Below are 12,284 nucleotides of genomic sequence, written 5' to 3' on the forward strand. Positions count from 1 at the left end.
GATCTGAAAATTCACATAGGCAAAACAGAGCTTTGTAAAAGTGTGTAACACATCTCCCCACTGGAAAAGGAAACACATGTTCATTGGAGAGTGTTTGGAAATAAGAAAGAGAAGAAAATAAGTCTCAGCAGCAGACATCAGAACTAGGACCGAGTCAGCCTTGGGCAGAAAAGCGCTACCACAGCAGGCCCGAGAATGCTGTCCTCCAAGAGGCCTGCTTGCAAGCTGGGCGCTTGGCTGGTGTCTGGAACTTCCATGTCGGGACGGTTCCCACCACCCTGACAGGTAAAAGCGGCTCCCGGAGCCTGAGCTCTTCATGCAGAGAGCACAGTTTGTGCCTGCAGACCCGCTCTCTTCCTGGGAGTCTGGAACCTTGTACGCGCCAGGCCAGGGGGGCCCGTGTGTGCAGCCCCCAGTAAAACCCCTGATGCTGGATCTCTAATGAGTTTCCTGGTGACAGCAATTCATGTGTAGTTTCCTGTGAAACTCTGAGGGAGAGGACCCCGGAGCCGCCCACCTGGGGGCCTCCGCACCTTATGCGTTTCCCTGTTGCTGACCGGGCTCTGTGCCTTCTCCCAGGGATGAATCTAGCTCTCAGGGTGCCTGTGCGCCTAGCTCTCCTGGCCAGTCATCCAGCCTCTGGGCTGGGGGGAGGTGGCAGGAGATCTTGGAGACCCTTGACCAAGGGCTAGTCCTTTTCTTTTTCTCAGCATCAAACTTTGTTTTTTTTGTTTGTTTTTTTTTTTTCTTTAGTAAAACAGGTGTGACATCTGCTGAGATCTTTTTTTATTCCACAAACATAAAGTAGTGTTTTGTTACATCATGAAATATTCTTTCAAAACATGGTTTATACTTAAATTATACCTTAAAGTTTTACGTAACGTTGGCTGTTTGGGCTTTACAGTTTATAGAGCTATTGTAGGTAACGAAAACCCTTGTTTGCAGAACTTAGGTGTGCGTCTCAGCGCAGGTTGTCCTTGGGGTGGGTTGGAGAGGGTGTGGTGGTGTGGGTGATCTGGGCAGACACCTTCAACTCTTCTGCAGAGAAGTTCTTTCTGCCGGCTCCGTCATTGGCCGCGTTCGAGAACAGCCGCCTCACTGAGTCCTCACCAATACTGAGTATTACCAGGCAAAGCAATTTGTCAACTGGATAAATTATAGATGATATAATTTTAATTTGCATTTTTAAAAAAATATTTATTTATTTGACACAGAGAGAGAGGGCACGGGCAGAGTGAGAGCACGAAAGGGGTGGCGGGGGATGGGGCAGAGGGAGAAGCAGGCTCCCTGCTTGGTGGGGCTCCATCCTAGGACCCTGGGATCATGACCTGAGCCGAAGGCAGATACTTAACAAACAAGGCCACCCAGGAGCCCCTTGATTTGCATTTTTAGTTATCAGTGAGGTTTGAATGATTTTCTTTTCTTACTTGCCTGCCCATCATGTCTTTTTGATTGAGCATTTCCCATCCTTTGCCCAGATATTTTGTGATGCTTCTGGGTTAGGATAGTGACCTCCCAGGGAGAAGCCTTGTATTCTCCCTCTGCCGTACCCACTCCAGGCCTCTGACATGGTGTGTGTTGGAGAAGTGGGCTTTCCTTATGGTGGGAAGCATGACTTCTGTTGCCCATTGATGAGGTCCTCCTTAAAAGAAAGCCCCAATGTGTGCCCTGGAATTGATACGTGCCACTGAAGGACACCATGGCCTCCCTCGGAGGATGGGGACAGAGGCAGCTGTTTCCATGGGGGAGAGGGGCAATGAGGGGCCTTTATCTGTTTATCACTCGCTATGATGGTACAAATATCTCCACCAGGATGTGTCCGTGTATTTCTCATGAAATATAGAAAGATTCAGAATGTGAAAACCTTAATGAGCTCACTAACCCCGTGTGATTGCAAAAGTGACATGGGACAGTAGCAGGGACACAAAGGCACAGAAGAATTCTGTCCCCAGTGCTGAGTCCCTGCCCAAAGTGGACTTGATTGTGGGGCATGTTTGTGTCCACAACAACGACGACTGCCAGTACTTTCCGGCTGCTGGCAGAAAAGATGACTGAGCACTTGGAGCTGCAGCGACCGGGTGAGGGAGGGGAGCTGGTGGCCAGGAGCTGTGTTTGTGCAACAGGCTGACTCCTCACCTTGACTGTTTAGAGGAGGTGCTAGGGAAGGTGTGTCTTGGGGGGGTACAGTTGCTACACCCCCTCAGGTCCCTGGAGCAATGCAGCGGTGACATCTAGTACGTCACCTGTGCGAGCCATCCATGGCAATGCTCTGGAGGGCCCCAGGAGGGGCTGGAGTGGGACGTTAGAGTGGAGGGAGAATGTCCCCATTTTGCATAAATCTGAATTTTATTTTTTTTTTTTTAAGATTTTGTTTATTTAAGAGAGAGAGAGAGAGAGCGAGCATTGGGGGGGAAGGGCAGAGGGAGAAGCAGGCTCCCCGCAGAGCAGGGAGCCCAATGTGGGGCTCGATCCCAGGACCCCGGGATCATTACCTGAGCCGAAGGCAGATGCTTAACCCCCTGAGTCACCCAGGAGCCCCTCATCCATCTGAATTTCAATTTTTAATATTTTATTATTTAGCGCCTCTTAATTATGTTTACACATTAATCACATTTGTAATGAAAGCAATATTTACTTCTGAGAATTTGAAAAAAATGTGAAATAACCTGTGACCGGGGACTGGTTATTCAGCCTTCCCGTGCCACGGTTGGGAAGTGGTGTTGTATCCATTTTATACGGTTGTCTCAAGAGTTCTGAGAGATTAAACTCAGGGCCTGGCACTTCCCGAGGACATAATAAATGCTATCATTTCAACATTTTAGAAGAAAGAGAATGCTAACAGGTTGTCCTCGGGCCGTTGTAGAAAGAACCTGAATTTAGCTCCCTGTAAACAGTGTGATGGAAAAGCATAATTTGGGCACCAAGAGACTCTGGCTGTGAATGGGACTGTCTGATGAGCCTGCAGTCCCGAGCAGCTCCTTGCTCCTCCCACACATGTTGGGAGCCATAGCACCTTCCCACCGCAGGGCCAGGGGCCTTCCAGGAAAGGCAGCAATCAGGGAAGCCGCGGGACGATGGTGAGGGGCACGTGGGTGCGGGAGCAGAATGCATCCAGAGAACCCCACGTGGTCTGTCCTGTGCAGATTTGGCCCATTGTCACAGCAGCGGCATCAGCGGAAAGGACAGCTTGCCTCTATTTGCATATCTGGGTGTTTGTGCTATTTATAAACAGTTAGAAAAGGCGTGGAAGGCTGTTTGTGGCAAGCTGGCAGATCTGGCAAAACACGGACAGTTCTGTGAGCACAGTTTGCACGAGCGCGGGCCCGAGCGTTCACATAAACAAACACATTTGCCCATCTTTAAGAGTCGCTCTTCAAAACAGACAGTCAGCCGTTGGCCATATGGTTGATCAGCTTTCCCTTGAAATACAGGGGGTTTGATGGCCAGACGTCTGAAATCTGAAACCATCTTAAAACAGCTTTATCCGCCCCCCGCCTTGCCCTTTTTTTCCATTATGAGGAGAGAAGAACGGAGAGAGGAAGGTGTCACTTTACAGGGGCTCTTGTCACCGTCTGTCCTATTCCCTGTTGACCTGTCATGTCAGCATCACTGCAGGTCAGGTGGAGACGTCCTTTCTCCTCTTCTCTGTGGCATGGTTCTGTCTGGCATCTGTCCCTCTCTGGTGTGTGTTCCGGTTTGTCTATTCATGCCGGCACACACGTGGGCTCCCCGAAGGCCCAGGTTGGTGTCTGGAGCCGCTGCTCCCCACCCCCAACCCAAGCACAGCGAATTGTGTTTGTTGAATGAACGGGAGGGATGAGACGGCTGCTCTTCCCTCTTCTGCCAGGTCCTGAAAAATGCTTATGGGAGACGCTGTGCGAGCAGGGAGTAGGGGACTGTAGGCAATGAGGCCACACGCGTCCCTGGGGGATGTCTCGTCAGCCCAAATACTTAACCCGGAAGAAGGTGCGAGTCTTGAGTGGAAACGTGGGGATCGCTTCCTTGGGAAATTAGCAGGTGGTCTCTGCATTCCACACAGGTAAGCGACGCTGCCCTGTGTGCGTGTGTGCGCGTGTGTATGTGTGCACGTGTGTGTTTGTGTGCGTGCGCGCGCCCGTGGGCCACGGGCTTCTGTCGTGGTGCAGAGAGAATATACAGCCCAAGGCATGAGAAAACGAGCTGCCCAGCATCACCAGGTAGAATGAGACCAGAGCCTACCTGTGTCCTTCCCAGAGCCTCACTGCTGCTCACCTCCCCGCCCTCTCTCCTGCTCACACCATCTTCCTCCACTCCAAAAATGCAGGAACCAGGGAGAAAATGTACCCCTGTGCCACTGGTGCAGACAAAAAACCCAGCAGCTTCAAATCACGTTGACACGTCTTGTACCGAGAGCAAGGGGTGATTTTTTACAATACTTTTAAATTTCACAGGACCTTACATTTTCTCATAAGTTTTATAATACAAGACGATCGGAGGGGTTTGGGGAACGGTGACTTTAGGAAAAGGGGGAAAAATCAAAGAGAGAATTGCAGTTCTTGCTTTATTGTCAGCCTAGCATTTAAGTGCTTCCGAGTCTCACCCGCTCTGCAGCTTGGACCATTATGAGGCCAGTGACTACCCATTGTTCTAGAACAGCAGATGCTGCCACCAATTCTCCCCTCTAAGGGCGGTCTTACTCATTTTAAATGCAAATGACAGGAGCAGCAGATGGCGAGGTGGGCTAAGAATTTAGATGTTTGGTCACTGACAGCTCTTTGCTTCCGCATGTTACTTCGGGACCTGGGACTGGCTGAGCCCTCGGAGAACTGATTATGATCTGTCCCCTTGCCAGCTGGGCTCTTTTTCTCGCCCGGTCCAGAAGGATTGCTCTCCTGCAGTCCTCGAAGATGGATCACTGATTGTTTTGAAATCATGAAGGGTTGTTTGCACCATCCAAAAATCTGAAGGGGAGAGAGCTATCCAAAGGCTGTCTTCTCTTTGTGCTTCAGAGCTTTCAAAAACCCGTATCTAGGGTTTACATGAGCTAATTAAGGTCTTCTTCAATAGGTAATTGAATATGTTCCTGATTGAACAGGGGTGTGCCCCATGGCATAGCCCCTGGCACTTTGTTTACATGAGGATATGGTGCTTAGAACAGAACCTGGACCTTCTAAATGACCGCCTAAATGGGAATTCTTTCTAAATGACTTTCTTAATGAGTGACATGGAGCACCAGAGCACATGCTTATTAAAGAGAGACACTTTCATCTTGTCTGAATTCGGATTTTGCATCAGTATTTAGCAATGCAGCCATAGAACTGGCCCAGCCCCTCCTTCTTCCCTTTATACAATCCAAAGGTGTTTCCAGGGTGGGAGTGCTCCCTGCCTTTCTCCTCACAGGCTGTGCCCCTGTCCTGCCTACCTGACTTCCCTACCTGTCTCCCCTCCTCTGGGCATTCTGCAGAGGGATCAGCCCCTGCCTTGGCTTTCCTGTGGCTGGAAGAGAGGGGTCGCTGCCAGCTGTCCCATGGGGGGGGGGGGCGTTCATCTTGCTAGTGCTGCGGTCTGGTTACCGAGTGGCACCGAAAGCACGTACTTCTGCAAAACCAGAGGTCAAAGTGATGGCAAGACCCATCTCTTCGTCAGGATGCTCTGAGTATTTTAATCATGGCTGGAAAGCCATGAGAAAACATGTGATTCCTGAAATTTGGGGTTAGAGGGATGTCAGGGACTTGTCGTGGAGTGACAGCGGAGCAGGGAGTTGAAGGGGTGACAGGCATGCTGTGCATCTCCCTGCTAGGCACCGGTAGATGCGGGGCTGCATCCCACGTGTGACTTAGGAACTCATCTGGCGATTGTGTTTCAGCTCCCACCACAGTGTTCTTCCTCTTCTGTCATGCTGTTCCTCGTACTGTAGGCCTCCAGCCGCATGCAACATGAGAGTGTTCCTGCTGGTCGAGAGAGAGTGCTGTCACTACACGGTCCAGGTGCCCGGGCTTTCTGGCATAGGCACCTGGCCGGCAGCACGTGGGTCTCCTGAGTTCGCTATTTTAGCATACAGTTCAAGGCTCTGGGAAAAGAGGGGCCAGAACCGGCGTAGAGATATACTGGAAAGACAGTTCGCCGAGTAACCTGGGATGGAGACAGTTTGCACGGGTAGCATGGGATGTGCTCTGCGTGTGGCATGTTCTTTACAGCCCTCCCGGCAGCGTTACAGATTTCTGGAGGATTCGGGGTAACTGGAAATGCCAAGGACGGCCCTCCTACGGGCTGTGGGCAGTCAGGGTTCATTCTGGGTTCATTTGCTCACAGCAGCCTTATTTCCGGCCACGTGTGAAGGTCGGATGTCCTCCTTGCGGGGCCGGTGGAGGGGTTTGCTAGGGCTGACATGAGGGAGCAATGTGCGTTTGAATCTGTTTGAGCTATGAGTAAGCGAAACACAGGCAGGTGCCCTTGGCCACATTATTTATTAATCACTGTTCCACCTCCTGGTCAGACTCTGGATGAGGGTCCCTCGAGCCCTCCTGCGTGTGTGCACACACCGCCCACACTCACACCCCCTCCCACCCATCCATACACACGTGTCCTTTTTAAAGCCCCAGCTTTATTGGCCATGTCTGCTTCCAGCACTTTCCCAGCTCACTGCCCCTTCTGTTTTACCTCCCAGACACCTGTTGTCCCCAGGCGGCCTGCCTTCTTCCTTCCTGGTGTCGGAGGCTCCTGCAGCTGGGAAGCACCCTCACAGTTTCCAGGGTTTTCTGAATCTTGTTTTATCAGGCCCTGGGGATGGCGGAGAGGCTGAGGCTCAGGGAGGGGCTGTGCGTGCTATTTGACAACGATGGGATTTTCTCCCGCACAGGCAACTTGCCGTGTGCTTAGTACTAAAGAATGCTTGACTTCTGCCCTCCTTAGTGAAGGATGCTTCGTGAACCTAGCCTCACTTCCAACAGGAAAAGCATGATTCGCATATCATCTTGTTTTGTATCACTGGGTATCGACGGACAGACTATCCTGGAGCTCCTCGTTCACTCAGCCGTGGTCTGCTGACCTGAGTACGTGTGCGCGCTGTGGCAGCTGCTCTGCAGGCCCCTGGGACTCACCCCTAGGGGCACTGTCCCCCAGGATGGCCTGGCCCAGACAGACGTGCAGAACTGGTGGTGTTTTGAGAGTGCTGGAACGGGGTTCCTGCAAGGTGTGGGGCTGAGCTCCCGTGTCCCCACCCACCCCAAGCAGCTTGTCCCCATAGCTCTGCATGCCCGCCAGAGCCCTCACCACAATGCTTTGAAATTCTTAGCTTATATGCTCATCTGGATTCCCATGAAATGGAGAGCTCTCGAGGGACACGATGTGGGCTATGTACCCATTATTGTTACATTCCCATTGCCCAGCATGGTAAAGACAAAAGATGGACAAGGATTCTTTACTATTTCATGGAAACTACGTGGGCTGAAGGAGGGGTCCCCATGGTTGGGGGAGCGGGGGGTAGACAGGATGGGCTCACTGAGGGAGGGAGTGGGTTTTGTTTCTCAACTTTCATTTGCAATCACACAGACTTAGGGAAACATCACAGAAATAGCACAGAGAACTCCTGTATGCCCTTCACCAGATTCCCCAAACGTTTTACAACATGAGTACTTCCGCTTGCCCTCCCTCTCTCACTCGCTCTCTTCTGTGTGTGTGTGTGTGTGTGTGTGTGTGTGTTCATTCATTCATTCATTACCAAACTGTTTGGAGCGGAGGCTGGATTGCAGGGATGAGGTGAAGAAGTGGCAGAGGAGAGGTGGGCTGGGAGTTCTCACAGCAATCTGGGCAGGAGAACACAGTGACTGGGCCTGGTGGGAAATGACCAGAGAGGTGAGATGGGGTTCATCTGCTGTATGATTTGCTCACAGGTTGGATGAAGGTCCTCAGGGATTTTGGCCTGAGTGGCTGGTACACTAGTGATGCCATTATTGAGATGGGGACGACCAGGAGGAGGGGGTTTGGCAGGGGGAGTCAGAAGCCAGTTGTAGGGCTAAGACTGAGGCCCAAGCACAGAGGGCCCGAAGCATTGGGGGAAAAGAGCAAAAAACAAGACCTCAAAGAACATGAGCAATTCAGAAGGATAGAGTTAGCAGATTTCATTCGTAAGCAAAGAGGCCACTGAGGTATGAGGAGTCCCCAGCTCGTCTAGACAGGGCTGAGCCTGCTCGTATCACACGGTCCCCGCTGTTGGTGGAAGCAGCTGGCTTTCATCTGCAGATGCATGGAACTCACCCCCATGTCCTGTTTCTCGTAATGTGCCATCTGTGTCCCTTGGCCTTTGCTTTCACAGCTCTTTGTCACCACTCCTGTCACTTGCCCCTGGGTGTCTCCCACACGCGACCCCATCTCCCCAGCATTCCTCAGGAAGGCTAGATTCAGCTTCTTTTCCCCACAGAGGGCAGCTGGCAGTGCGGGCGGGGTCTTAATGGAAGATGGGAATTGAGGGAAGATTACTGTGTAAATGGTAGGTGGAGTCAGAGTTGGAGGAAGTCACCCAGGGATGAGTGTACTGATGAGGAAAAAGCCCCGGTCCAAGAAGATGAGCGGGAAGAGCAGAGGAGGTCAGGCCTGGGAGGCAAGTGGAGAAACTGTGTCCAGAAGGACGTGTGACGGGTGTACGGTCAGACGCAGTCCCATCAGTGAAGTGAGGGCAGATGTCCCTGACTATACAGGAGCCCGTCAGAGGAGGGGCCAACGCGATGAGGGAGCCCGACGTGGTGGGAAGGACGGGAGTTGGGGGGAGGCAGTGTGGGTCTCTATTTCGAGGGATCTGGTCAAGTCAGGCTTGCTCTAGATGGTCCGTCATGATGTTATGAACAGTACTTCGTTTATTTCGTAAGCTCTGGATCCTTAGCTGGGAGCAGATGAACACCCTTCAGCTGGAAAACTAAACGTGTATTAAAACTCTCTTAGTTGTGGCTCAGGCTATGTTTTGGACATTACAAGGGACATTTTCTCTTTGGAACTAGGGCCCTTTGGGTCAAGAAGCACTTCCAAGAGGGACACACACTTTCATACAGAAATGGTTAAAGTGACAGAACAGTTTACTGCTTTATGGAAGCACAGGTTACTGAGGTAGCATTCACTAAAGCTGCTAGCTAGCATCTTGGCCAGGTGCCTCTTGTTACTGAGGGGACGCTGGTCTGTCACCTGCAAGCCTTGTGTCTTTGCGGGAGTGAGTCCCCCTTCCCGGGGGGCTTGTTTTCTCTCTGAAATACAGCCTTTCCTCTGCAGATTACATTGTTGCTGAAATGATGTTACTAACTCCTTAGGAGGAGGGGTTCTCACTAGGTTTGGGGAGGGGTGTCTCATGAAATATACAGGGGAGATGAGGTTGGGTTTCTCCAAACCAAGGGCCCCACTGAGAGATGATGCTCTGTCCGGGCAAGTTACGGATTGTCTTATTTAACCCTTACACCTACGCTTTAAAGCTGAGATGATGCTTGAGCAAATATTTCCGACAGATAATTATACTGATGACGAGGAGGGTAACCGTCACAATCTATTGAGGACTAAACCTGTGTGCCAAGTTCTTCACATGAAGATGTGTTGATGAGCTCCATCATTGTCCTTTTCCGGAAAGAGGAGAGTGACGCGGCTATGCACTTGAGGCCCCAGCTAGGAAGTACAGGGGCAGAATTTCAACCCAGTTGCTTCAACTCCAGAGTCTGTGCCGGTTCATTGGGCGAGCACAAGTCCATCATCACGTTCTTTGGGAACCTGAGTCACATCTGTTCTGTGAGCCCGGAGGCTCCAAGCCCTGAGAAGCTAATGGGAAGGTGACTGTCCTCTTTAATTGGCTTCCACTGACACATGGACATATGTTCCCCAGCCCTCGGTGCCTGCCAGCCCTCCCCGTCCATGTGGGCATGGTGGGGGCCCCATCTGCTGGGGAGGGGGAACAGGGGCAGAGCGACAGACGGCCTTCCAGCCTGCCTTCCCCAGAGACAGGCCCATCAGCCCCACACTCCCCATGCCGTCTGAGCCCCAGTTCTGTGCCTGCTGCTACCGGGAGCCCCAGAGGCATTTCCTGTTCTCCTCTCTGGAGGACCTGGATGGAAGCAGGGTCTGTGGCCTCCGCACTTCACCATGACCAGAGGATAGGAACAAACTCATCCGAGGCCTGAGGTCAGCCTCTCCATTGGGGGTTCCCCACCCCTGCCCCGGAGTCTGTGCAGGGTCAGGTGTACATGCAGAGTGGCAACACTCGTCAGCAGGGGCGGGGGGACAGGGTACTGGGACATGCATCCTGCCCAGTGTGTGTGTCCTCTAAGGGCAGGCCACCTCTGCACGAACAGCCAGACGACGGTGAGCCCAAGGAGTGGAGTTTGGCCTCCCGTTTCCAGCTGTGCTTCAGCTCTTAGGGCACTGGCCTTCTGAGTCCTGGGCCTGTCCCAACAGCCTCTCTCGGCCTTGGAGGCTGGGCCTCGGCCTTCAGGCTTGCCTTTCTAGACTTTGCTTCCCTGGACCCCCAGAGCAGAGGTAGCAAAGATTTCAGGCCTCTGGCTTTCGTGGCCACTATGCTGGTCTGCTGCTGTGGCATGGAAGCCCTGTGGCCAGCCAGTGAGTGGGGGTGGCTGTGTGCCAGTAAGACCCTGTTTACAGACCAAGGCTTCATGCCAGATGGGGCCCACAGCTGTCGTCCACCCCTCACTGGGATGGTGAAGCTACAGATTGAGACCTGTTGCCAAGACCTGCATCTGGCTGAACCTGACCTCTGGGAGGACATCAGCCAGAGGCCGAGCATGTCTTCGGGGGCAGTGTCACTCTTCAGCTGTCCCCTCTCCTGATGGCCTTGCTGGAGGTCTGGATCCCTGGGGCCCCCAAGGTTGTCACTTGTGGTTGGCTGGGTGCTTCATGGAGCAGGACGGTCACTGCTTCTTCAAGGACCCCTGTTGTCAGTCAGCCAGTCCCCTGTGGGTTGGGGCCACTGGGACCTGCAGCATCGCCTCCCCTGGCAGCTTGTTAGGAAGGCAGACCCTCGGAGCCCCCTTACCTGCTGAGACAGAATCTGCAATTTAACAAGCACCCCGCAGTAGCATTCCCATGGAAGTTTCAGAAGCCCTGATTTTGGGGGTGGGGGGTGTTCCAGTGTGAAGGACAGAGAGAAAGCGTTTTGAAAATGCTTTTATCTCCAGCTGTTTAACATTAAAGTATAATTGCAGAACTTGATTGCTGTGTAGGCAGCTGTGTCTAGACCGACATCTACTAGAACCATCTTTGAGTGCTTTCTTCCTGACAGAAAAGGGCTGTCCGGCTCACCTTGGGGAGTGACATCAGGAGTTCTAGACTACCTAAAACACACAAGGCAGAAGTTTCTGCCCCTTGGTGTGTGCCCAGGTGCCCTGCCTTGCTGTCCTGTGCCTCAGTCTCCCCAGTACGATAGGAGAGACGGAGGACAGCCAGCGTTTACAGCTCTCATGGTCACAAGGATTCTGTTTGCTTTTTGTCAGGCCACGGGCCTTAATCCTGGCCTCCCGCCCCTGCCATCTCAAGGAGGATGCTTTCCTTCCCTGAGTTGTGGGTGACCCCTCCTCCCTGCCCGCTTTTGGCTGAGGTCTGGGGTGTGGGAGCGATCGGAAATGCAGTGTCTTTCTGGAGCTTCAAACTGTGGTGAGGAAAAGCTCAGATGTGGGGAGGCCACTTCTCAATTTGTTGGAGGTGTGCGAGCTTTGCCCACCATGCGAGTCTGAAGTCCGAGGGCCCTGCGGCCCCCCTGACTGCCCGGCCCCAAGCTGCCGTCCCCGATGACTTAGTTAGGTTAGGCCTTTTAATTCATGTAAAGTAGGCTGCAGATGTGCATAGAACGGAGCTGGTAGTGTGAAGGGCAGTGTTTAAGAGCAAACATCTATTGTCTCAGTTTCTGGAAACGAGGTGGCGTACCATGGGGGGGCCTGTCCTGATGGCTGGGGCCTCCCTCTCCCTCTACCCCCGCCCCTCTTCTCAGAGAGTGTTGAGTCTGTGAGCAGCTTTCCCACTCTGGCATCTCTTCCTGCTCCCTCCCCCACAAAGCTGCTGTCCCGGCAGTGACCGTGGACATCTGCCGAGCCATTAGCCCCCCAAGCCAGCAGCTGGGGGCCGTTGCGCTGGCTGCCGGCTCAGCTTTCACTCTGTGCTGAGAGGCCTCAGTGTTTTTTTAAAGTGATGCTTCTCCAATTCGGGAGATGGTGCCAGGGTCTCTCTCATGCCCTAAATTAGCTACCATCCCCGAGGTTCGGACCAGAGGGAGCGCTTCTGGGCACCCAGACTTGCCTCTTAGTCCTTTCTGTGGCCTTGATCTG

General features: G+C 52.7%; 1 protein-coding gene across 1 annotated transcript in view; it reads left to right on the plus strand.

Moving 5' to 3' along the window:
* Window positions 1-12,284, plus strand: part of AFAP1 (actin filament associated protein 1) — a 134,437-nt gene that overhangs the window by 29,276 nt on the left and 92,877 nt on the right. The window lies entirely within an intron of this gene.

This window comes from Martes martes, assembly GCF_963455335.1.
Source record: "Martes martes genome assembly, chromosome: 2".
NCBI lineage: Eukaryota > Metazoa > Chordata > Mammalia > Carnivora > Mustelidae > Martes > Martes martes.